The 26,486-nt window shown below is 35.4% G+C and overlaps 11 non-coding genes across 11 annotated transcripts; all 11 read left to right on the forward strand.

The window, feature by feature from the left end:
* Nucleotides 1-3,704: 3,704 nt before the first annotated feature.
* Nucleotides 3,705-3,790, forward strand: TRNAR-UCU (transfer RNA arginine (anticodon UCU)). Its single transcript is given in 2 exon segments — nucleotides 3,705-3,741; nucleotides 3,755-3,790. It is a non-coding gene; the product is annotated as a tRNA-Arg (tRNA).
* Nucleotides 3,791-9,051: 5,261 nt separating this feature from the next.
* TRNAR-UCU (transfer RNA arginine (anticodon UCU)) lies at nucleotides 9,052-9,137 on the forward strand. Its single transcript is given in 2 exon segments — nucleotides 9,052-9,088; nucleotides 9,102-9,137. It is a non-coding gene; the product is annotated as a tRNA-Arg (tRNA).
* Nucleotides 9,138-12,283: 3,146 nt separating this feature from the next.
* On the forward strand, nucleotides 12,284-12,369 carry TRNAT-UGU (transfer RNA threonine (anticodon UGU)). The gene is given in 2 exon segments: nucleotides 12,284-12,320; nucleotides 12,334-12,369. It is a non-coding gene; the product is annotated as a tRNA-Thr (tRNA).
* A 472-nt stretch (nucleotides 12,370-12,841) lies between these two features.
* On the forward strand, nucleotides 12,842-12,927 carry TRNAR-UCU (transfer RNA arginine (anticodon UCU)). Its single transcript is given in 2 exon segments — nucleotides 12,842-12,878; nucleotides 12,892-12,927. It is a non-coding gene; the product is annotated as a tRNA-Arg (tRNA).
* A 2,145-nt stretch (nucleotides 12,928-15,072) lies between these two features.
* TRNAR-UCU (transfer RNA arginine (anticodon UCU)) lies at nucleotides 15,073-15,158 on the forward strand. The gene is given in 2 exon segments: nucleotides 15,073-15,109; nucleotides 15,123-15,158. It is a non-coding gene; the product is annotated as a tRNA-Arg (tRNA).
* A 1,473-nt stretch (nucleotides 15,159-16,631) lies between these two features.
* Nucleotides 16,632-16,717, forward strand: TRNAI-UAU (transfer RNA isoleucine (anticodon UAU)). The gene is given in 2 exon segments: nucleotides 16,632-16,668; nucleotides 16,682-16,717. It is a non-coding gene; the product is annotated as a tRNA-Ile (tRNA).
* A 472-nt stretch (nucleotides 16,718-17,189) lies between these two features.
* TRNAR-UCU (transfer RNA arginine (anticodon UCU)) lies at nucleotides 17,190-17,275 on the forward strand. The gene is given in 2 exon segments: nucleotides 17,190-17,226; nucleotides 17,240-17,275. It is a non-coding gene; the product is annotated as a tRNA-Arg (tRNA).
* Nucleotides 17,276-19,420: 2,145 nt separating this feature from the next.
* Nucleotides 19,421-19,506, forward strand: TRNAR-UCU (transfer RNA arginine (anticodon UCU)). The gene is given in 2 exon segments: nucleotides 19,421-19,457; nucleotides 19,471-19,506. It is a non-coding gene; the product is annotated as a tRNA-Arg (tRNA).
* A 2,029-nt stretch (nucleotides 19,507-21,535) lies between these two features.
* On the forward strand, nucleotides 21,536-21,621 carry TRNAR-UCU (transfer RNA arginine (anticodon UCU)). Its single transcript is given in 2 exon segments — nucleotides 21,536-21,572; nucleotides 21,586-21,621. It is a non-coding gene; the product is annotated as a tRNA-Arg (tRNA).
* A 2,145-nt stretch (nucleotides 21,622-23,766) lies between these two features.
* Nucleotides 23,767-23,852, forward strand: TRNAR-UCU (transfer RNA arginine (anticodon UCU)). Its single transcript is given in 2 exon segments — nucleotides 23,767-23,803; nucleotides 23,817-23,852. It is a non-coding gene; the product is annotated as a tRNA-Arg (tRNA).
* A 1,472-nt stretch (nucleotides 23,853-25,324) lies between these two features.
* Nucleotides 25,325-25,410, forward strand: TRNAT-UGU (transfer RNA threonine (anticodon UGU)). Its single transcript is given in 2 exon segments — nucleotides 25,325-25,361; nucleotides 25,375-25,410. It is a non-coding gene; the product is annotated as a tRNA-Thr (tRNA).
* The last annotated feature ends 1,076 nt before the right edge of the window (nucleotides 25,411-26,486 follow it).

Raw genomic sequence — 26,486 nt, forward strand, 5'->3', positions numbered from 1 at the left:
TTCTTTAGTTTTAAATGCAAATATTTAGGATTTACATTCAACTTTTCATAACAATATGATTGGAGATTTTACATCCTTATACTACATAAACAATATAATGATCGGTTATTAACTGGAAAGTTCCTTTCAAAGTTAGATTACAAGTTACAATGTAATTTCAGATTCCTTTAAACCAGTAATTGGTGTTTTGAAAACACTTTTGTCTCTACTCAACTAGCCTTTCTCAGATTGAGTGGTATGTATTCTAAAACATCATAAAAAAATGTCTCCCTACAGTCCTTAATTGTGTACCACAAATTATGACACTAAATCCGCATACTTAAAATAGGACTTGCACCAAATATCAGCAAGAGGAAGACTCAGATATAGCTGTTTTTGCATTTGGGAGAACTATTGTAAATATCTGACACTCCTTTGCCACTCTATGTATTCTACAAGTGCTACAGTCGAACCAAGCGCTAAAGCTGCCAGGGGCGCTGTGGTGCAATGGAAAGCACGGTAGACTTCTAGTTGGTTGTAGTTATTCAAAAGTTGTGGGCTCGAGTCCCACCAGATTCATTCTTTAATTTTAAATGCAAATATTTAGGATTTACATTCAACTTTTTATAACAATATGATTGGAGATTGGAGATTCTTATACAACATAAACAATATAATGATCGCTTTTTGACTGGAAAGTCCCTTTCAAAGTTAGATCACAAGTTACAAAGTAATTTCAGATTCCTTTAAACCAGTAATTGGTGTTTTGAAAACACTTTTGTCTCTACTCAACTAGCCTTGCTCAGATTGAGTGGTATGTATTCTAAAACATCATAAAAAAATGTCTCCCTACATTCCTTAATTGTGTACCACAAATTATGTCACTAAATCCGCATACTTAAAATAGGACTTGCACCAAATATCAGCAAGAGGAAGACTCAGATATAGCTGTTTTTGCATTTGGGAGAACTATTGTAAATATCTGACACTCTTTTGCCACTCTATGTATTCTACAAGTGCTACAGTCGAACCAAGCTCAAAAACTGCCAGGGGCTCTGTGGCTCAATGGATAGCGCATTGGACTTCTAGTTGGTTGTAGTTATTCAAAGGTTGTGGCTTCAAGTCCCACCAGAGTCGTTCTTTAGTTTTAAATGCAAATATTTAGGATTTACATTCAACTTTTCATAACAATATGATTGGAGATTGGACATCCTTATACTACATAAACAATATAATGATCGGTTGTTGACTGGAAAGTCCGTTTCAAAGTTAGATCACAAGTTACAATGTAATTTCAGATTCCTTTAAACCCGTAATTGGTGTTTTGAAAACACTTTTATCTCTACTCAACTAGCCTTTCTCAGATTGAGTGGTATGTATTCTAAAACATCATAAAAAAATGTCTCCCTACAGTCCTTAATTGTGTACCACAAATTATGTCTCTAAATCCGCATACTTAAAATAGGACTTGCACCAAATATCAGCAAGAGGAAGACTCAGATATAGCTGTTTTTGCATTTGGGAGAACTATTGTAAATATCTGACACTCCTTTGCCACTCTATGTATTCTACAAGTGCTACAGTCGAACCAAGAGCCAAATCTGCAGCGGCTCTGTGGCGCAATGGATAGCGCATTGGACTTCTAGTTGGTTGTAGTTATTCAAACGTTGTGGGTTCAACTCCCTTCAGTGTTGTTCTTTAGTTTTAAATGCAAATATTTAAGATTTACATTCAACTTTTCATAACAATATGATTGGAGATTGGACATCCTTATACAGGTTCAGTCTCCCATATCCAAATATTCCGAAATACGGAATATTCCGAATTACGGAATAATTTCGGCTTGACTGAGATAATAAAACCTTTGATTTTTGATGGTTCAATGTACAAAAACTTTGTCTAAGGCACAAATTATTAAAAATATGGTATAAAATTACCTTCAGGTTGTGTGCATAGGGTGTAAATGCAACATTAGTTTATTTCATGTATGTACACAAACATTGCTTGAGCCACAAAATTATTGAAAATATTGTATAAAATGAGCTGCAGGCTGTGTGTATAAGGTGCATATAACACATATATGCATTCTGTGTGTATATTGGGGTCCCATTCCCAAGATATTTCATTATGATATGCAATTATTCCAAAATACGGAATATTCCATTATCCAAAATACCCCTGGTACCAAGCATTTTGGATATGGGAGACTCAATCAGTACTACATAAACAATATAATGAACGGTTTTTGACTGGAAAGTCCCTTTCAAAGTTAGATCACAAGTTACAATGTAATTTCAGATTCCTTTAAACCAGTAATTGGTGTTTTGAAAACATTTTTGTCTCTGCTCAACTAGCCTTGCTCAGATTGAGGGGTATGTATTCTAAAACATCATGAAAAAATGTCTCCCTACAGTCCTTAATTGTGTACCACAAATTATGACACTAAATCCGCATACTTAAAATAGGACTTGCACCAAATATCAGCAAGAGGAAGACTCAGATATAGCAGTTTTTGCATTTGGGAGAACTATTGTAAATATCTGACACTCCTTTGCCACTCTATGTATTCTACAAGTGCTACAGTCGAACCAAGCGCTAAAGCTGCCAGGGGCGCTGTGGTGCAATGGAAAGCGCGTTAGACTTCTAGTTGGTTGTAGTTATTCAAAAGTTGTGGGCTCGAGTCCCACCAGATTCATTCTTTAATATTAAATGCAAATATTTAGGATTTACATTCATCTTTTTATAACAATATGATTGGAGATTGGAGATTCTTATACTACATAAACAATATAATGATCGCTTTTTGACTGGAAAGTCCCTTTCAAAGTTAGATCACAAGTTACAATGTAATTTCAGATTCCTTTAAACCAGTAATTGGTGTTTTGAAAACACTTTTGTCTCTACTCAACTAGCCTTGCTCAGATTGAGGGGTATGTATTCTAAAACATCATAAAAAAATGTCTCCCTACAGTCATTAATTGTGTACCACAAATTATGTCACTAAATCCGCATACTTAAAATAGGACTTGCACCAAATATCAGCAAGAGGAAGACTCAGATATAGCTGTTTTTGCATTTGGGAGAACTATTGTAAATATCTGACACTCCTTTGCCACTCTATGTATTCTACAAGTGCTACAGTCGAACCAAGTGCTAAAACTGCAAGTGGCTCTGTGGCGCAATGGATAGCGCATTGGACTTGTAGTTGGTAGTAGTTATTCAAAGGTTGAGGGTTCGAAACCCACCAGAGTCATTCTATAGTTTTAAATGCAAATATTTAAGATTTACTTTCAACTTTTCAAAACAAAATGATTGGAGATTGGACATCCTTATACTACATAAACAATATAATTATCGCTTTTTGACAGGAAAGTCCCTTTCAAAGTTAGATCACAAGTTACAATGTAATTTCAGATTCCTTTAAATCAGTAATTGGTGTTTTGAAAACACTTTTGTCTCTACTCAACTAGCCTTGCTCAGATTGAGGGGTATGTATTCTAAAACATCATAAAAAAATGTCTCCCTACTGTCATTAATTGTGTACCACAAATTATGTCACTAAATCCGCTTTCTTAAAATAGGACTTGCACCAAATATCAGCAAGAGGAAGACTCAGATATAGCTGTTTTTGCATTTGGGAGAACTATTGTAAATATCTGACACTCCTTTGCCACTCTATGTATTCTACAAGTGCTACAGTCGAACCAAGCTCTAAAACCACCAGTGGCTCTGTGGCGCAATGGATAGCGCATTGGACTTCTAGTTGGTTGTAGTTATTCAAAGGTTGTGGGTTCGAGTCCCACCAGAGTCGTTCTTTAGTTTTAAATGCAAATATTTAGGATTTACATTCAACTTTTCATAACAATATGATTGGAGATTGGACATCCTTATACTACATAAACAATATAATGATCGGTTGTTGATTGGAAAGTTCCTTTCAAAGTTAGATCACAGGTTACAATGTAATTTCAGATTCCTTAAAACCAGTAATTGGTGTTTTGAAAACACTTTTATCTCTACTCAACTAGCCTTTCTCAGATTGAGTGGTATGTATTCTAAAACATCATAAAAAAATGTCTCCCTACAGTCCTTATTTGTGTACCACAAATTATGACACTAAATCCGCATACTTAAAATAGGACTTGCACCAAATATCAGCAAGAGGAAGACTCAGATATAGCTGTTTTTGCATTTGGGAGAACTATTGTAAATATCTGACACTCTTTTGCCACTCTATGTATTCTACAAGTGCTACAGTCGAACCAAGCTCGAAAACTGCCAGGGGCTCTGTGGCTCAATGGATAGCGCATTGGACTTCTAGTTGGTTGTAGTTTTACAAGGCTGTGGCTTCAAGTCCCACCAGAGTCATTCTTTAGTTTTAAGTGCAAATATTTAGGATTTACATTCAACTTTTCATAACAATATGATTGGAGATTGGACATCCTTATACTACATAAACAATATAATGATCGGTTGTTGACTGGAAAGTCCCTTTCAAAGTTAGATTACAAGTTACAATGTAATTTCAGATTCCTTTAAACCCGTAATTGGTGTTTTAAAACACTTTTATCTCTACTCAACTAGCCTTTCTCAGATTGAGTGGTATGTATTCTAAAACATCATAAAAAAATGTCTCCCTACAGTCCTTAATTGTGTACCACAAATTATGTCACTAAATCCGCATACTTAAAATAGGACTTGCACCAAATATCAGCAAGAGGAAGACTCAGATATAGCTGTTTTTGCATTTGGGAGAACTATTGTAAATATCTGACACTCCTTTGCCACTCTATGTATTCTACAAGTGCTTCAGTCGAACCAAGCGCTAAAGCTGCCAGGGGCGCTGTGGTGCAATGGAAAGCGCGTTAGACTTCTAGTTGGTTGTAGTTATTCAAAAGTTGTGGGCTCTAGTCCCACCAGATTCATTCTTTAGTTTTAAATGCAAATATTTAGGATTTACATTCAACTTTTTATAACAATATGATTGGAGATTGGAGATTCTTATACTACATAAACAATATAATGATCGCTTTTTGACTGGAAAGTCCCTTTCAAAGTTAGATCACAAGTTACAATGTAATTTCAGATTCCTTTAAACCAGTAATTGGTGTTTTGAAAACACTTTTGTCTCTACTCAACTAGCCTTGCTCAGATTGAGGGGTATGTATTCTAAAACATCATAAAAAAATGTCTCCCTACAGTCATTAATTGTGTACCACAAATTATGTCATTAAATCCGCATACTTAAAAAAGGACTTGCACCAAATATCAGCAAGAGGAAGACTCAGATATAGCTGTTTTTGCATTTGGGAGAACTATTGTAAATATCTGACACTCTTTTGCCACTCTATGTATTCTACAAGTGCAACAGTCGAACCAAGCTCAAAATCTGCCAGGGGATCTGTGGCTCAATGGATAGCGCATTGGACTTCTAGTTGGTTGTAGTTATTCAAACATTGTGGGTTCAACTCCCATCAGAGTTGTTCTTTAGTTTTAAATGCAAATATTTAAGATTTACATTCAACTTTTCATAACAATATGATTGGAGATTGGACATCCTTATACAGGTTCAGTCTCCCATATCCAAATATTCCGAAATACGGAATATTCCGAATTACGGAATAATTTCGGCTTGACTGAGATAATAAAACCTTTGATTTTTGATGGTTCAATGTACAAAAACTTTGTCTAAGGCACAAATTATTAAAAATATGGTATAAAATTACCTTCAGGTTGTGTGTATAGAGTGTAAATGCAACATTAGTTTATTTCATGTATGTACACAAACATTGCTTGAGCCACAAAATTATTGAAAATATTGTATAAAATGAGCTGCAGGCTGTGTGTATAAGGTGCATATAACACATATATGCATTCTGTGTGTATATCGGGGTCCCATTCCCAAGATATTTCATTATGATATGCAATTATTCCAAAATACGGAATATTCCATTATCCAAAATACCCCTGGTACCAAGCATTTTGGATATGGGAGACTCAATCAGTACTACATAAACAATATAATGATCGGTTTTTGACTGGAAAGTCCCTTTCAAAGTTAGATCACAAGTTACAATGTAATTTCAGATTCCTTTAAACCAGTAATTGGTGTTTTGAAAACATTTTTGTCTCTGCTCAACTAGCCTTGCTCAGATTGAGGGGTATGTATTCTAAAACATCATGAAAAAATGTCTCCCTACAGTCCTTAATTGTGTACCACAAATTATGACACTAAATCCGCATACTTAAAATAGGACTTGCACCAAATATCAGCAAGAGGAAGACTCAGATATAGCAGTTTTTGCATTTGGGAGAACTATTGTAAATATCTGACACTCCTTTGCCACTCTATGTATTCTACAAGTGCTACAGTCGAACCAAGCGCTAAAGCTGCCAGGGGCGCTGTGGTGCAATGGAAAGCGCGTTAGACTTCTAGTTGGTTGTAGTTATTCAAAAGTTGTGGGCTCGAGTCCCACCAGATTCATTCTTTAATTTTAAATGCAAATATTTAGGATTTACATTCATCTTTTTATAACAATATGATTGGAGATTGGAGATTCTTATACTACATAAACAATATAATGATCGCTTTTTGACTGGAAAGTCCCTTTCAAAGTTAGATCACAAGTTACAATGTAATTTCAGATTCCTTTAAACCAGTAATTGGTGTTTTGAAAACACTTTTGTCTCTACTCAACTAGCCTTGCTCAGATTGAGGGGTATGTATTCTAAAACATCATAAAAAAATGTCTCCCTACAGTCATTAATTGTGTACCACAAATTATGTCACTAAATCCGCATACTTAAAATAGGACTTGCACCAAATATCAGCAAGAGGAAGACTCAGATATAGCTGTTTTTGCATTTGGGAGAACTATTGTAAATATCTGACACTCCTTTGCCACTCTATGTATTCTACAAGTGCTACAGTCGAACCAAGAGCCAAATCTGCAGCGGCTCTGTGGCGCAATGGATAGCGCATTGGACTTCTAGTTGGTTGTAGTTATTCAAACGTTGTGGGTTCAACTCCCTTCAGTGTTGTTCTTTAGTTTTAAATGCAAATATTTAAGATTTACATTCAACTTTTCATAACAATATGATTGGAGATTGGACATCCTTATACAGGTTCAGTCTCCCATATCCAAATATTCCGAAATACGGAATATTCCGAATTACGGAATAATTTCGGCTTGACTGAGATAATAAAACCTTTGATTTTTGATGGTTCAATGTACAAAAACTTTGTCTAAGGCACAAATTATTAAAAATATGGTATAAAATTACCTTCAGGTTGTGTGCATAGGGTGTAAATGCAACATTAGTTTATTTCATGTATGTACACAAACATTGCTTGAGCCACAAAATTATTGAAAATATTGTATAAAATGAGCTGCAGGCTGTGTGTATAAGGTGCATATAACACATATATGCATTCTGTGTGTATATTGGGGTCCCATTCCCAAGATATTTCATTATGATATGCAATTATTCCAAAATACGGAATATTCCATTATCCAAAATACCCCTGGTACCAAGCATTTTGGATATGGGAGACTCAATCAGTACTACATAAACAATATAATGAACGGTTTTTGACTGGAAAGTCCCTTTCAAAGTTAGATCACAAGTTACAATGTAATTTCAGATTCCTTTAAACCAGTAATTGGTGTTTTGAAAACATTTTTGTCTCTGCTCAACTAGCCTTGCTCAGATTGAGGGGTATGTATTCTAAAACATCATGAAAAAATGTCTCCCTACAGTCCTTAATTGTGTACCACAAATTATGACACTAAATCCGCATACTTAAAATAGGACTTGCACCAAATATCAGCAAGAGGAAGACTCAGATATAGCAGTTTTTGCATTTGGGAGAACTATTGTAAATATCTGACACTCCTTTGCCACTCTATGTATTCTACAAGTGCTACAGTCGAACCAAGCGCTAAAGCTGCCAGGGGCGCTGTGGTGCAATGGAAAGCGCGTTAGACTTCTAGTTGGTTGTAGTTATTCAAAAGTTGTGGGCTCGAGTCCCACCAGATTCATTCTTTAATATTAAATGCAAATATTTAGGATTTACATTCATCTTTTTATAACAATATGATTGGAGATTGGAGATTCTTATACTACATAAACAATATAATGATCGCTTTTTGACTGGAAAGTCCCTTTCAAAGTTAGATCACAAGTTACAATGTAATTTCAGATTCCTTTAAACCAGTAATTGGTGTTTTGAAAACACTTTTGTCTCTACTCAACTAGCCTTGCTCAGATTGAGGGGTATGTATTCTAAAACATCATAAAAAAATGTCTCCCTACAGTCATTAATTGTGTACCACAAATTATGTCACTAAATCCGCATACTTAAAATAGGACTTGCACCAAATATCAGCAAGAGGAAGACTCAGATATAGCTGTTTTTGCATTTGGGAGAACTATTGTAAATATCTGACACTCCTTTGCCACTCTATGTATTCTACAAGTGCTACAGTCGAACCAAGTGCTAAAACTGCAAGTGGCTCTGTGGCGCAATGGATAGCGCATTGGACTTGTAGTTGGTAGTAGTTATTCAAAGGTTGAGGGTTCGAAACCCACCAGAGTCGTTCTATAGTTTTAAATGCAAATATTTAAGATTTACTTTCAACTTTTCAAAACAAAATGATTGGAGATTGGACATCCTTATACTACATAAACAATATAATTATCGCTTTTTGACAGGAAAGTCCCTTTCAAAGTTAGATCACAAGTTACAATGTAATTTCAGATTCCTTTAAATCAGTAATTGGTGTTTTGAAAACACTTTTGTCTCTACTCAACTAGCCTTGCTCAGATTGAGGGGTATGTATTCTAAAACATCATAAAAAAATGTCTCCCTACTGTCATTAATTGTGTACCACAAATTATGTCACTAAATCCGCTTTCTTAAAATAGGACTTGCACCAAATATCAGCAAGAGGAAGACTCAGATATAGCTGTTTTTGCATTTGGGAGAACTATTGTAAATATCTGACACTCCTTTGCCACTCTATGTATTCTACAAGTGCTACAGTCGAACCAAGCTCTAAAACCACCAGTGGCTCTGTGGCGCAATGGATAGCGCATTGGACTTCTAGTTGGTTGTAGTTATTCAAAGGTTGTGGGTTCGAGTCCCACCAGAGTCGTTCTTTAGTTTTAAATGCAAATATTTAGGATTTACATTCAACTTTTCATAACAATATGATTGGAGATTGGACATCCTTATACTACATAAACAATATAATGATCGGTTGTTGATTGGAAAGTTCCTTTCAAAGTTAGATCACAGGTTACAATGTAATTTCAGATTCCTTAAAACCAGTAATTGGTGTTTTGAAAACACTTTTATCTCTACTCAACTAGCCTTTCTCAGATTGAGTGGTATGTATTCTAAAACATCATAAAAAAATGTCTCCCTACAGTCCTTATTTGTGTACCACAAATTATGACACTAAATCCGCATACTTAAAATAGGACTTGCACCAAATATCAGCAAGAGGAAGACTCAGATATAGCTGTTTTTGCATTTGGGAGAACTATTGTAAATATCTGACACTCTTTTGCCACTCTATGTATTCTACAAGTGCTACAGTCGAACCAAGCTCGAAAACTGCCAGGGGCTCTGTGGCTCAATGGATAGCGCATTGGACTTCTAGTTGGTTGTAGTTTTACAAGGCTGTGGCTTCAAGTCCCACCAGAGTCATTCTTTAGTTTTAAGTGCAAATATTTAGGATTTACATTCAACTTTTCATAACAATATGATTGGAGATTGGACATCCTTATACTACATAAACAATATAATGATCGGTTGTTGACTGGAAAGTCCCTTTCAAAGTTAGATTACAAGTTACAATGTAATTTCAGATTCCTTTAAACCCGTAATTGGTGTTTTAAAACACTTTTATCTCTACTCAACTAGCCTTTCTCAGATTGAGTGGTATGTATTCTAAAACATCATAAAAAAATGTCTCCCTACAGTCCTTAATTGTGTACCACAAATTATGTCACTAAATCCGCATACTTAAAATAGGACTTGCACCAAATATCAGCAAGAGGAAGACTCAGATATAGCTGTTTTTGCATTTGGGAGAACTATTGTAAATATCTGACACTCCTTTGCCACTCTATGTATTCTACAAGTGCTTCAGTCGAACCAAGCGCTAAAGCTGCCAGGGGCGCTGTGGTGCAATGGAAAGCGCGTTAGACTTCTAGTTGGTTGTAGTTATTCAAAAGTTGTGGGCTCTAGTCCCACCAGATTCATTCTTTAGTTTTAAATGCAAATATTTAGGATTTACATTCAACTTTTTATAACAATATGATTGGAGATTGGAGATTCTTATACTACATAAACAATATAATGATCGCTTTTTGACTGGAAAGTCCCTTTCAAAGTTAGATCACAAGTTACAATGTAATTTCAGATTCCTTTAAACCAGTAATTGGTGTTTTGAAAACACTTTTGTCTCTACTCAACTAGCCTTGCTCAGATTGAGGGGTATGTATTCTAAAACATCATAAAAAAATGTCTCCCTACAGTCATTAATTGTGTACCACAAATTATGTCATTAAATCCGCATACTTAAAAAAGGACTTGCACCAAATATCAGCAAGAGGAAGACTCAGATATAGCTGTTTTTGCATTTGGGAGAACTATTGTAAATATCTGACACTCTTTTGCCACTCTATGTATTCTACAAGTGCAACAGTCGAACCAAGCTCAAAATCTGCCAGGGGATCTGTGGCTCAATGGATAGCGCATTGGACTTCTAGTTGGTTGTAGTTATTCAAACATTGTGGGTTCAACTCCCATCAGAGTTGTTCTTTAGTTTTAAATGCAAATATTTAAGATTTACATTCAACTTTTCATAACAATATGATTGGAGATTGGACATCCTTATACAGGTTCAGTCTCCCATATCCAAATATTCCGAAATACGGAATATTCCGAATTACGGAATAATTTCGGCTTGACTGAGATAATAAAACCTTTGATTTTTGATGGTTCAATGTACAAAAACTTTGTCTAAGGCACAAATTATTAAAAATATGGTATAAAATTACCTTCAGGTTGTGTGTATAGAGTGTAAATGCAACATTAGTTTATTTCATGTATGTACACAAACATTGCTTGAGCCACAAAATTATTGAAAATATTGTATAAAATGAGCTGCAGGCTGTGTGTATAAGGTGCATATAACACATATATGCATTCTGTGTGTATATCGGGGTCCCATTCCCAAGATATTTCATTATGATATGCAATTATTCCAAAATACGGAATATTCCATTATCCAAAATACCCCTGGTACCAAGCATTTTGGATATGGGAGACTCAATCAGTACTACATAAACAATATAATGATCGGTTTTTGACTGGAAAGTCCCTTTCAAAGTTAGATCACAAGTTACAATGTAATTTCAGATTCCTTTAAACCAGTAATTGGTGTTTTGAAAACATTTTTGTCTCTGCTCAACTAGCCTTGCTCAGATTGAGGGGTATGTATTCTAAAACATCATGAAAAAATGTCTCCCTACAGTCCTTAATTGTGTACCACAAATTATGACACTAAATCCGCATACTTAAAATAGGACTTGCACCAAATATCAGCAAGAGGAAGACTCAGATATAGCAGTTTTTGCATTTGGGAGAACTATTGTAAATATCTGACACTCCTTTGCCACTCTATGTATTCTACAAGTGCTACAGTCGAACCAAGCGCTAAAGCTGCCAGGGGCGCTGTGGTGCAATGGAAAGCGCGTTAGACTTCTAGTTGGTTGTAGTTATTCAAAAGTTGTGGGCTCGAGTCCCACCAGATTCATTCTTTAATTTTAAATGCAAATATTTAGGATTTACATTCATCTTTTTATAACAATATGATTGGAGATTGGAGATTCTTATACTACATAAACAATATAATGATCGCTTTTTGACTGGAAAGTCCCTTTCAAAGTTAGATCACAAGTTACAATGTAATTTCAGATTCCTTTAAACCAGTAATTGGTGTTTTGAAAACACTTTTGTCTCTACTCAACTAGCCTTGCTCAGATTGAGGGGTATGTATTCTAAAACATCATAAAAAAATGTCTCCCTACAGTCATTAATTGTGTACCACAAATTATGTCACTAAATCCGCATACTTAAAATAGGACTTGCACCAAATATCAGCAAGAGGAAGACTCAGATATAGCTGTTTTTGCATTTGGGAGAACTATTGTAAATATCTGACACTCCTTTGCCACTCTATGTATTCTACAAGTGCTACAGTCGAAACCAACCGCTAAAACTGCAAGTGGCTCTGTGGCGCAATGGATAGCGCATTGGACTTGTAGTTGGTTGTGGTTATTCAAAGGTTGTGGGTTCGAAACCCACCAGAGTCATTCTATAGTTTTAAATGCAAATATTTAAGATTTACTTTCAACTTTTCAAAACAAAATGATTGGAGATTGGACATCCTTATACTACATAAACAATATAATTATCGCTTTTTGACAGGAAAGTCCCTTTCAAAGTTAGATCACAAGTTACAATGTAATTTCAGATTCCTTTAAATCAGTAATTGGTGTTTTGAAAACACTTTTGTCTCTACTCAACTAGCCTTGCTCAGATTGAGGGGTATGTATTCTAAAACATCATAAAAAAATGTCTCCCTACTGTCATTAATTGTGTACCACAAATTATGTCACTAAATCCGCTTTCTTAAAATAGGACTTGCACCAAATATCAGCAAGAGGAAGACTCAGATATAGCTGTTTTTGCATTTGGGAGAACTATTGTAAATATCTGACACTCCTTTGCCACTCTATGTATTCTACAAGTGCTACAGTCGAACCAAGCTCTAAAACCACCAGTGGCTCTGTGGCGCAATGGATAGCGCATTGGACTTCTAGTTGGTTGTAGTTATTCAAAAGTTGTGGGTTCAAGTCCCACCAGAGTCGTTCTTTAGTTTTAAATGCAAATATTTAGGATTTACATTCAACTTTTCATAGCAATATGATTGGAGATTGGACATCCTTATACTACATAAACAATATAATGATCGGTTGTTGACTGGAAAGTTCCTTTCAAAGTTAGATCACAGGTTACAATGTAATTTCAGATTCCTTAGAACCAGTAATTGGTGTTTTGAAAACACTTTTATCTCTACTCAACTAGCCTTTCTCAGATTGAGTGGTATGTATTCTAAAACATCATAAAAAAATGTCTCCCTACAGTCCTTATTTGTGTACCACAAATTATGACACTAAATCCGCATACTTAAAATAGGACTTGCACCAAATATCAGCAAGAGGAAGACTCAGATATAGCTGTTTTTGCATTTGGGAGAACTATTGTAAATATCTGACACTCTTTTGCCACTCTATGTATTCTACAAGTGCTACAGTCGAACCAAGCTCGAAAACTGCCAGGGGCTCTGTGGCTCAATGGATAGCGCATTGGACTTCTAGTTGGTTGTAGTTTTACAAAGGCTGTGGCTTCAAGTCCCACCAGAGTCATTCTTTAGTTTTAAGTGCAAATATTTAGGATTTACATTCAACTTTTCATAACAATATGATTGGAGATTGGACATCCTTATACTACATAAACAATATAATGATCGGTTGTTGACTGGAAAGTCCCTTTCAAAGTTAGATTACAAGTTACAATGTAATTTTAGATTCCTTTAAACCCGTAATTGGTGTTTTGAAAACACTTTTATCTCTGCTCAACTAGCCTTTCTCAGATTGAGTGGTATGTATTCTAAAACATCATAAAAAAATGTCTCCCTACAGTCCTTAATTGTGTACCACAAATTATGTCACTAAATCCGCATACTTAAAATAGGACTTGCACCAAATATCAGCAAGAGGAAGACTCAGATATAGCTGTTTTTGCATTTGGGAGAACTATTGTAAATATCTGACACTCCTTTGCCACTCTATGTATTCTACAAGTGCTTCAGTCGAACCAAGCGCTAAAGCTGCCAGGGGCGCTGTGGTGCAATGGAAAGCGCGTTAGACTTCTAGTTGGTTGTAGTTATTCAAAAGTTGTGGGCTCTAGTCCCACCAGATTCATTCTTTAGTTTTAAATGCAAATATTTAGGATTTACATTCAACTTTTTATAACAATATGATTGGAGATTGGAGATTCTTATACTACATAAACAATATAATGATCGCTTTTTGACTGGAAAGTCCCTTTCAAAGTTAGATCACAAGTTACAATGTAATTTCAGATTCCTTTAAACCAGTAATTGGTGTTTTGAAAACACTTTTGTCTCTACTCAACTAGCCTTGCTCAGATTGAGGGGTATGTATTCTAAAACATCATAAAAAAATGTCTCCCTACAGTCATTAATTGTGTACCACAAATTATGTCATTAAATCCGCATACTTAAAATAGGACTTGCACCAAATATCAGCAAGAGGAAGACTCAGATATAGCTGTTTTTGCATTTGGGAGAACTATTGTAAATATCTGACACTCTTTTGCCACTCTATGTATTCTACAAGTGCAACAGTCGAACCAAGCTCGAAATCTGCCAGGGGCTCTGTGGCTCAATGGATAGCGCATTGGACTTTTAGTTGGTTGTAGTTATTCAAAGGTTGTGGCTTCAAGTCCCACCAGAGTCGTTCTTTAGTTTTAAATGCAAATATTTAGGATTTACATTCAACTTTTCATAACAATATGATTGGAGATTGGACATCCTTATACTACATAAACAATATAATGATCGGTTGTTGACTGGAAAGTCCGTTTCAAAGTTAGATCACAAGTTACAATGTAATTTCAGATTCCTTTAAACCCGTAATTGGTGTTTTGAAAACACTTTTATCTCTAATCAACTAGCCTTTCTCAGATTGAGTGGTATGCATTCTAAAACATCATAAAAAAATGTCTCCCTACAGTCCTTAATTGTGTACCACAAATTATGTCTCTAAATCCGCATACTTAAAATAGGACTTGCACCAAATATCAGCAAGAGGAAGACTCAGATATAGCTGTTTTTGCATTTGGGAGAACTATTGTAAATATCTGACACTCCTTTGCCACTCTATGTATTCTACAAGTGCTACAGTCGAACCAAGCGCCAAATCTGCAGGGGCTCTGTGGCGCAATGGATAGCGCATTGGACTTCTAGTTGGTTGTAGTTATTCAAACGTTGTGGGTTCAACTCCCATCAGAGTTGTTCTTTAGTTTTAAATGCAAATATTTAAGATTTACATTCAACTTTTCATAACAATATGATTGGAGATTGGACATCCTTATACAGGTTCAGTCTCCCATATCCAAATATTCCGAAATACGGAATATTCCGAATTACGGAATAATTTCGGCTTGACTGAGATAATAAAACCTTTGATTTTTGATGGTTCAATGTACAAAAACTTTGTCTAAGGCACAAATTATTAAAAATATGGTATAAAATTACCTTCAGGTTGTGTGTATAGGGTGTAAATGCAACATTAGTTTATTTCATGTATGTACACAAACATTGCTTGAGCCACAAAATTATTGAAAATATTGTATAAAATGAGCTGCAGGCTGTGTGTATAAGGTGCATATAACACATATATGCATTCTGTGTGTATATTGGGGTCCCATTCCCAAGATATTTCATTATGATATGCAATTATTCCAAAATACGGAATATTCCATTAATCAAAATACCCCTGGTACCAAGCATTTTGGATATGGGAGACTCAATCAGTACTACATAAACAATATAATGATCGGTTTTTGACTGGAAAGTCCCTTTCAAAGTTAGATCACAAGTTACAATGCAATTTCAGATTCCTTTAAACCAGTAATTGGTGTTTTGAAAACATTTTTGTCTCTGCTCAACTAGCCTTGCTCAGATTGAGTGGTATGTATTCTAAAACATCATGAAAAAATGTCTCCCTACAGTCCTTAATTGTGTACCACAAATTATGTCACTAAATCCGCATACTTAAAATAGGACTTGCACCAAATATCAGCAAGAGGAAGACTCAGATATAGCAGTTTTTGCATTTGGGAGAACTATTGTAAATATCTGACACTCCTTTGCCACTCTATGTATTCTACAAGTGCTACAGTCGAACCAAGCGCTAAAGCTGCCAGGGGCGCTGTGGTGCAATGGAAAGCGCGTTAGACTTCCAGTTGGTTGTAGTTATTCAAAAGTTGTGGGCTCGAGTCCCACCAGATTCATTCTTTAATTTTAAATGCAAATATTTAGGATTTACATTCATCTTTTTATAACAATATGATTGGAGATTGGAGATTCTTATACTACATAAACAATATAATGATCGCTTTTTGACTGGAAAGTCCCTTTCAAAGTTAGATCACAAGTTACAATGTAATTTCAGATTCCTTTAAACCAGTAATTGGTGTTTTGAAAACACTTTTGTCTCTACTCAACTAGCCTTGCTCAGATTGAGGGGTATGTATTCTAAAACATCATAAAAAAATGTCTCCCTACAGTCATTAATTGTGTACCACAAATTATGTCACTAAATCCGCATACTTAAAATAGGACTTGCACCAAATATCAGCAAGAGGAAGACTCAGATATAGCTGTTTTTGCATTTGGGAGAACTATTGTAAATATCTGACACTCCTTTGCCACTCTATGTATTCTACAAGTGCTACAGTCAAACCAAGCGCTAAAACTGCAAGTGGCTCTGTGGCGCAATGGATAGCGCATTGGACTTATAGTTGGTTGTAGTTATTCAAAGGTTGTGGGTTCGAAACCCACCAGAGTCGTTCTATAGTTTTAAATGCAAATATTTAAGATTTACTTTCAACTTTTCATAACAATATGATTGGAGATTGGACATCCTTATACTACATAAACAATATAATTATCGCTTTTTGACAGGAAAGTCCCTTTCAAAGTTAGATCACAAGTTACAATGTAATTTCAGATTCCTTTAAATCAGTAATTGGTGTTTTGAAAACACTTTTGTCTCTACTCAACTAGCCTTGCTCAGATTGAGGGGTATGTATTCTAAAACATCATAAAAAAATGTCTCCCTACTGTCATTAATTGTGTACCACAAATTATGTCACTAAATCCGCTTTCTTAAAATAGGACTTGCACCAAATATCAGCAAGAGGAAGACTCAGATATAGCTGTTTTTGCATTTGGGAGAACTATTGTAAATATCTGACACTCCTTTGCCACTCTATGTATTCTACAAGTGCTACAGTCGAACCAAGCTCTAAAACCGCCAGTGGCTCTGTGGCGCAATGGATAGCGTATTGGACTTCTAGTTGGTTGTAGTTATTCAAAGGTTGTGGGTTCAAGTCCCACCAGAGTTGTTCTTTAGTTTTAAATGCAAATATTTAGGATTTACATTCAACTTTTCATAACAATATGATTGGAGATTGGACATCCTTATACTAAATAAACAATATAATGATCGGTTATTAACTGGAAAGTCCCTTTCAAAGTTAGATTACAAGTTACAATGTAATTTCAGATTCCTTTAAACCAGTAATTGGTGTTTTGAAAACACTTTTGTCTCTTCTCAACTAGCCTTGCTCAGATTGAGTGGTATGTATTCTAAAACATCGTAAAAAAATGTCTCCCTACATTCCTTAATTGTGTACCACAAATTATGTCACTAAATCCGCATACTTAAAATAGGACTTACACCAAATATCAGCAAGAGGAAGACTCAGATATAGCTGTTTTTGCATTTGGGAGAACTATTGTAAATATCTGACACTCTTTTGCCACTCTATGTATTCTACAAGTGCTACAGTCGAACCAAGCTCGAAAACTGCCAGGGGCTCTGTGGCTCAATGGATAGCGCATTCGACTTCTAGTTGGTTGTAGTTTTACAAAGGCTGTGGCTTCAAGTCCCACCAGAGTCATTCTTTAGTTTTAATTGCAAATATTTAGGATTTACATTCAACTTTTCATAACAATATGATTGGAGATTGGACATCCTTATACTACATAAACAATATAATGATCGGTTGTTGACTGGAAAGTCCCTTTCAAAGTTAGATTACAAGTTACAATGTAATTTCAGATTCCTTTAAACCCATAATTGGTGTTTTGAAAACACTTTTATCTCTACTCAACTAGCCTTTCTCAGATTGAGTGGTATGTATTCTAAAACATCATAAAAAAATGTCTCCCTACAGTCCTTAATTGTGTACCACAAATTATGTCACTAAATCCGCATACTTAAAATAGGACTTGCACCAAATATCAGCAAGAGGAAGACTCAGATATAGCTGTTTTTGCATTTGGGAGAACTATTGTAAATATCTGACACTCCTTTGCCACTCTATGTATTCTACAAGTGCTTCAGTCGAACCAAGCGCTAAAGCTGCCAGGGGCGCTGTGGTGCAATGGAAAGCGCGTTAGACTTCTAGTTGGTTGTAGTTATTCAAAAGTTGTGGGCTCTAGTCCCACCAGATTCATTCTTTAGTTTTAAATGCAAATATTTAGGATTTACATTCAACTTTTTATAACAATATGATTGGAGATTGGAGATTCTTATACTACATAAACAATATAATGATCGCTTTTTGACTGGAAAGTCCCTTTCAAAGTTAGATCACAAGTTACAATGTAATTTCAGATTCCTTTAAACCAGTAATTGGTGTTTTGAAAACACTTTTGTCTCTACTCAACTAGCCTTGCTCAGATTGAGGGGTATGTATTCTAAAACATCATAAAAAAATGTCTCCCTACAGTCATTAATTGTGTACCACAAATTATGTCATTAAATCCGCATACTTAAAATAGGACTTGCACCAAATATCAGCAAGAGGAAGACTCAGATATAGCTGTTTTTGCATTTGGGAGAACTATTGTAAATATCTGACACTCTTTTGCCACTCTATGTATTCTACAAGTGCAACAGTCGAACCAAGCTCGAAATCTGCCAGGGGCTCTGTGGCTCAATGTATAGCGCATTGGACTTCTAGTTGGTTGTAGTTATTCAAAGGTTGTGGCTTCAAGTCCCACCAGAGTCGTTCTTTAGTTTTAAATGCAAATATTTAGGATTTACATTCAACTTTTCATAACAATATGATTGGAGATTGGACATCCTTATACTACATAAACAATATAATGATCGGTTGTTGACTGGAAAGTCCGTTTCAAAGTTAGATCACAAGTTACAATGTAATTTCAGATTCCTTTAAACCCGTAATTGGTGTTTTGAAAACACTTTTATCTCTACTCAACTAGCCTTTCTCAGATTGAGTGGTATGTATTCTAAAACATCATAAAAAAATGTCTCCCTACAGTCCTTAATTGTGTACCACAAATTATGTCTCTAAATCCGCATACTTAAAATAGGACTTGCACCAAATATCAGCAAGAGGAAGACTCAGATATAGCTGTTTTTGCATTTGGGAGAACTATTGTAAATATCTGACACTCCTTTGCCACTCTATGTATTCTACAAGTGCTACAGTCGAACCAAGCGCCAAATCTGCAGGGGCTCTGTGGCGCAATGGATAGCGCATTGGACTTCTAGTTGGTTGTAGTTATTCAAAGGTTGTGGGTTCGACTCCCATCAGAGTTGTTCTTTAGTTTTAAATGCAAATATTTAAGATTTACATTCAACTTTTCATAACAATATGATTGGAGATTGGACATCCTTATACAGGTTCAGTCTCCCATATCCAAATATTCCGAAATACGGTATATTCCGAATTACAGAATAATTTCGGCTTGACTGAGATAATAAAACCTTTGATTTTTGATGGTTCAATGTACAAAAACTTTGTCTAAGGCACAAATTATTAAAAATATGGTATAAAATTACCTTCAGGTTGTGTGTATAGGGTGTAAATGCAACATTAGTTTATTTCATGTATGTACACAAACATTGCTTGAGCCACAAAATTATTGAAAATATTGTATAAAATGAGCTGCAGGCTGTGTGTATAAGGTGCATATAACACATATATGCATTCTGTGTGTATATTGGGGTCCCATTCCCAAGATATTTCATTATGATATGCAATTATTCCAAAATACGGAATATTCCATTATCCAAAATAACCCTGGTACCAAGCATTTTGGATATGGGAGACTCAATCAGTACTACATAAACAATATAATGATCGGTTTTTGACTGGAAAGTCCCTTTCAAAGTTAGATCACAAGTTACAATGCAATTTCAGATTCCTTTAAACCAGTAATTGGTGTTTTGAAAACATTTTTGTCTCTGCTCAACTAGCCTTGCTCAGATTGAGGGGTATGTATTCTAAAACATCATGAAAAAATGTCTCCCAACAGTCCTTATTTGTGTACCACAAATTATGTCACTAAATCCGCATACTTAAAATTGGACTTGCACCAAATATCAGCAAGAGGAAGACTCAGATATAGCAGTTTTTGCATTTGGGAGAACTATTGTAAATATCTGACACTCCTTTGCCACTCTATGTATTCTACAAGTGCTACAGTCGAACCAAGCGCTAAAGCTGCCAGGGGCGCTGTGGTGCAATGGAAAGCGCGTTAGACTTCTAGTTGGTTGTAGTTATTCAAAAGTTGTGGGCTCGAGTCCCACCAGATTCATTCTTTAATTTTAAATGCAAATATTTAGGATTTACATTCATCTTTTTATAACAATATGATTGGAGATTGGAGATTCTTATACTACATAAACAATATAATGATCGCTTTTTGACTGGAAAGTCCCTTTCAAAGTTAGATCACAAGTTACAATGTAATTTCAGATTCCTTTAAACCAGTAATTGGTGTTTTGAAAACACTTTTGTCTCTACTCAACTAGCCTTGCTCAGATTGAGGGGTATGTATTCTAAAACATCATAAAAAAATGTCTCCCTACAGTCATTAATTGTGTACCACAAATTATGTCACTAAATCCGCATACTTAAAATAGGACTTGCACCAAATATCAGCAAGAGGAAGACTCAGATATAGCTGTTTTTGCATTTGGGAGAACTGTTGTAAATATCTGACACTCCTTTGCCACTCTATGTATTCTACAAGTGCTACAGTCGAACCAAGCACTAAAACTGCAAGTGGCTCTGTGGCGCAATGGATAGCGCATTGGACTTGTAGTTGGTTGTAGTTATTCAAAGGCTGTGGGTTCGAAACCCAAGAGTCGTTCTATAGTTTTAAATGCAAATATTTAAGATTTACTTTCAACTTTTCATAACAATATGATTGGAGATTGGACATCCTTATACTACATAAACAATATAATTATCGCTTTTTGACAGGAAAGTCCCTTTCAAAGTTAGATCACAAGTTACAATGTAATTTCAGATTCCTTTAAATCAGTAATTGGTGTTTTGAAAACACTTTTGTCTCTACTCAACTAGCCTTGCTCAGATTGAGGGGTATGTATTCTAAAACATCATAAAAAAATGTCTCCCTACTGTCATTAATTGTGTACCACAAATTATGTCACTAAATCCGCTTTCTTAAAATAGGACTTGCACCAAATATCAGCAAGAGGAAGACTCAGATATAGCTGTTTTTGCATTTGGGAGAACTATTGTAAATATCTGACACTCCTTTGCCACTCTATGTATTCTACAAGTGCTACAGTCGAACCAAGCTCGAAAACCGCCAGTGGCTCTGTGGCGCAATGGATAGCGCATTGGACTTCTAGTTGGTTGTAGTTATTCAAAGGTTGTGGGTTCAAGTCCCACCAGAGTCGTTCTTTAGTTTTAAATGCAAATATTTAGGATTTACATTCAACTTTTCATAACAATATGATTGGAGATTGGACATCCTTATACTAAATAAACAATATAATGATCGGTTATTAACTGGAAAGTCCCTTTCAAAGTTAGATTACAAGTTACAATGTAATTTCAGATTCCTTTAAACCAGTAATTGGTGTTTTGAAAACACTTTTGTCTCTTCTCAACTAGCCTTGCTCAGATTGAGTGGTATGTATTCTAAAACATCATAAAAAATTGTCTCCCTACATTCCTTAATTGTGTACCACAAATTATGTCACTAAATCCGCATACTTAAAATAGGACTTACACCAAATATCAGCAAGAGGAAGACTCAGATATAGCTGTTTTTGCATTTGGGAGAACTATTGTAAATATCTGACACTCTTTTGCCACTCTATGTATTCTACAAGTGCTACAGTCGAACCAAGCTCGAAAACTGCCAGGGGCTCTGTGGCTCAATGGATAGCGCATTGGACTTCTAGTTGGTTGTAGTTTTACAAAGGCTGTGGCTTCAAGTCCCACCAGAGTCATTCTTTAGTTTTAATTGCAAATATTTAGGATTTACATTCAACTTTTCATAACAATATGATTGGAGATTAGACATCCTTATACTACATAAACAATATAATGATCGGTTGTTGACTGGAAAGTCCCTTTCAAAGTTAGATTACAAGTTACAATGTAATTTCAGATTCCTTTAAACCCATAATTGGTGTTTTGAAAACACTTTTATCTCTACTCAACTAGCCTTTCTCAGATTGAGTGGTATGTATTCTAAAACATCATAAAAAAATGTCTCCCTACAGTCCTTAATTGTGTACCACAAATTATGTCACTAAATCTGCATACTTAAAATAGGACTTGCACCAAATATCAGCAAGAGGAAGACTCAGATATAGCTGTTTTTGCATTTGGGAGAACTATTGTAAATATCTGACACTCCTTTGCCACTCTATGTATTCTACAAGTGCTTCAGTCGAACCAAGCGCTAAAGCTGCCAGGGGCGCTGTGGTGCAATGGAAAGCGCGTTAGACTTCTAGTTGGTTGTAGTTATTCAAAAGTTGTGGGCTCTAGTCCCACCAGATTCATTCTTTAGTTTTAAATGCAAATATTTAGGATTTACATTCAACTTTTTATAACAATATGATTGGAGATTGGAGATTCTTATACTACATAAACAATATAATGATCGCTTTTTGACTGGAAAGTCCCTTTCAAAGTTAGATCACAAGTTACAATGTAATTTCAGATTCCTTTAAACCAGTAATTGGTGTTTTGAAAACACTTTTGTCTCTAATCAACTAGCCTTGCTCAGATTGAGGGGTATGTATTCTAAAACATCATAAAAAAATGTCTCCCTACAGTCATTAATTGTGTACCACAAATTATGTCATTAAATCCGCATACTTAAAATAGGACTTGCACCAAATATCAGCAAGAGGAAGACTCAGATATAGCTGTTTTTGCATTTGGGAGAACTATTGTAAATATCTGACACTCTTTTGCCACTCTATGTATTCTACAAGTGCTACAGTCGAACCAAGCTCGAAAACTGCCAGGGGCTCTGTGGCTCAATGGATAGCGCGTTGGACTTTTAGTTGGTTGTAGTTATTCAAAGGTTGTGGCTTCAAGTCCCACCAGAGTCGTTCTTTAGTTTTAAATGCAAATATTTAGGATTTACATTCAACTTTTCATAACAATATGATTGGAGATTGGACATCCTTATACTACATAAACAATATAATGATCGGTTGTTGACTGGAAAGTCCGTTTCAAAGTTAGATCACAAGTTACAATGTAATTTCAGATTCCTTTAAACCCGTAATTGGTGTTTTGAAAACACTTTTATCTCTACTCAACTAGCCTTTCTCAGATTGAGTGGTATGTATTCTAAAACATCATAAAAAAATGTCTCCCTACAGTCCTTAATTGTGTACCACAAATTATGTCTCTAAATCTGCATACTTAAAATAGGACTTGCACCAAATATCAGCAAGAGGAAGACTCAGATATAGCTGTTTTTGCATTTGGGAGAACTATTGTAAATATCTGACACTCCTTTGCCACTCTATGTATTCTACAAGTGCTACAGTCGAACCAAGCGCCAAATCTGCAGGGGCTCTGTGGCGCAATGGATAGCGCATTGGACTTCTAGTTGGTTGTAGTTATTCAAAGGTTGTGGGTTCGACTCCCATCAGAGTTGTTCTTTAGTTTTAAATGCAAATATTTAAGATTTACATTCAACTTTTCATAACAATATGATTGGAGATTGGACATCCTTATACAGGTTCAGTCTCCCATATCCAAATATTCCGAAATACGGAATATTCCGAATTACGGAATAATTTCGGCTTGACTGAGATAATAAAACCTTTGATTTTTGATGGTTCAATGTACAAAAACTTTGTCTAAGGCACAAATTATTAAAAATATGGTATAAAATTACCTTCAGGTTGTGTGTATAGGGTGTAAATGCAACATTAGTTTATTTCATGTATGTACACAAACATTGCTTGAGCCACAAAATTATTGAAAATATTGTATAAAATGAGCTGCAGGCTGTGTGTATAAGGTGCATATAAAACATATATGCATTCTGTGTGTATATTGGGGTCCCATTCCCAAGATATTTCATTATGATATGCAATTATTCCAAATACGGAATATTCCATTATCCAAAATACCCCTGGTACCAAGCATTTTGGATATGGGAGACTCAATCAGTACTACATAAACAATATAATGATCGGTTTTTGACTGGAAAGTCCCTTTCAAAGTTAGATCACAAGTTACAATGTAATTTCAGATTCCTTTAAACCAGTAATTGGTGTTTTGAAAACATTTTTGTCTCTGCTCAACTAGCCTTGCTCGGATTGAGGGGTATGTATTCTAAAACATCATGAAAAAATGTCTCCCTACAGTCCTTAATTGTGTACCACAAATTATGTCACTAAATCCGCATACTTAAAATAGGACTTGCACCAAATATCAGCAAGAGGAAGACTCAGATATAGCAGTTTTTGCATTTGGGAGAACTATTGTAAATATCTGACACTCCTTTGCCACTCTATGTATTCTACAAGTGCTACAGTCGAACCAAGAGCTAAAGCTGCCAGGGGTGCTGTGGTGCAATGGAAAGCGCGTTAGACTTCTAGTTGGTTGTAGTTATTCAAAAGTTGTGGGCTCGAGTCCCACCAGATTCATTCTTTAATTTTAAATGCAAATATTTAGGATTTACATTCATCTTTTTATAACAATATGATTGGAGATTGGAGATTCTTATACTACATAAACAATATAATGATCGCTTTTTGACTGGAAAGTCCCTTTCAAAGTTAGATCACAAGTTACAATGTAATTTCAGATTCCTTTAAACCAGTAATTGGTGTTTTGAAAACACTTTTGTCTCTACTCAACTAGCCTTGCTCAGATTGAGGGGTATGTATTCTAAAACATCATAAAAAAATGTCTCCCTACAGTCATTAGTTGTGTACCACAAATTATGTCACTAAATCCGCATACTTAAAATAGGACTTGCACCAAATATCAGCAAGAGGAAGACTCAGATATAGCTGTTTTTGCATTTGGGAGAACTATTGTAAATATCTGACACTCCTTTGCCACTCTATGTATTCTACAAGTGTTTCAGTCGAAGCAAGCGCAGAAACTGCAAGTGGCTCTGTGGCGCAATGGATAGCGCATTGGACTTGTAGTTGGTTGTAGTTATTCAAAGGTTGTGGGTTCGAAACCCACCAGAGTCGTTCTATAGTTTTAAATGCAAATATTTAAGATTTACTTTCAACTTTTCATAACAATATGATTGGAGATTGGACATCCTTATACTACATAAACAATATAATTATCGCTTTTTGACAGGAAAGTCCCTTTCAAAGTTAGATCACAAGTTACAATGTAATTTCAGATTCCTTTAAATCAGTAATTGGTGTTTTGAAAACACTTTTGTCTCTACTCAACTAGCCTTGCTCAGATTGAGGGGTATGTATTCTAAAACATCATAAAAAAATGTCTCCCTACTGTCATTAATTGTGTACCACAAATTATGTCACTAAATCCGCTTTCTTAAAATAGGACTTGCACCAAATATCAGCAAGAGGAAGACTCAGATATAGCTGTTTTTGCATTTGGGAGAACTATTGTAAATATCTGACACTGCTTTGCCACTCTATGTATTCTACAAGTGCTACAGTCGAACCAAGCTCGAAAACCGCCAGTGGCTCTGTGGTGCAATGGAAAGCACGTTAGACTTCTAGTTGGTTGTAGTTATTCAAAAGTTGTGGGCTCGAGTCCCACCAGATTCAATCTTTAATTTTAAATGGAAATATTTAGGATTTACATTCAACTTTTTATAACAATATGATTGGAGATTGGAGATTCTTATACTACATAAACAATATAATGATCGCTTTTTGACTGGAAAGTCCCTTTCAAAGTTAGATCACAAGTTACAATGTAATTTCAGATTCCTTTAAACCAGTAATTGGTGTTTTGAAAACACTTTTGTCTCTACTCAACCAGCCTTGCTCAGATTGAGGGGTATGTATTCTAAAACATCATAAAAAAATGTCTCCCTATAGTCATTAATTGTGTACCACAAATTATGTCATTAAATCCGCATACTTAAAATAGGACTTGCACCAAATATCAGCAAGAGGAAGACTCAGATATAGCTGTTTTTGCATTTGGCAGAACTATTGTAAATATCTGCCACTCTTTTGCCACTCTATGTATTCTACAAGTGCTACAGTCGAACCAAGCTCGAAAACTGCCAGGGACTCTGTGGCTCAATGGATAGCGCATTGGACTTCTATTTGGTTGT

The sequence above is a fragment of the Taudactylus pleione genome, unplaced genomic scaffold (genome assembly GCF_031769625.1).
Source record: "Taudactylus pleione unplaced genomic scaffold, aTauple2 ptg000070l, whole genome shotgun sequence".
NCBI lineage: Eukaryota > Metazoa > Chordata > Amphibia > Anura > Myobatrachidae > Taudactylus > Taudactylus pleione.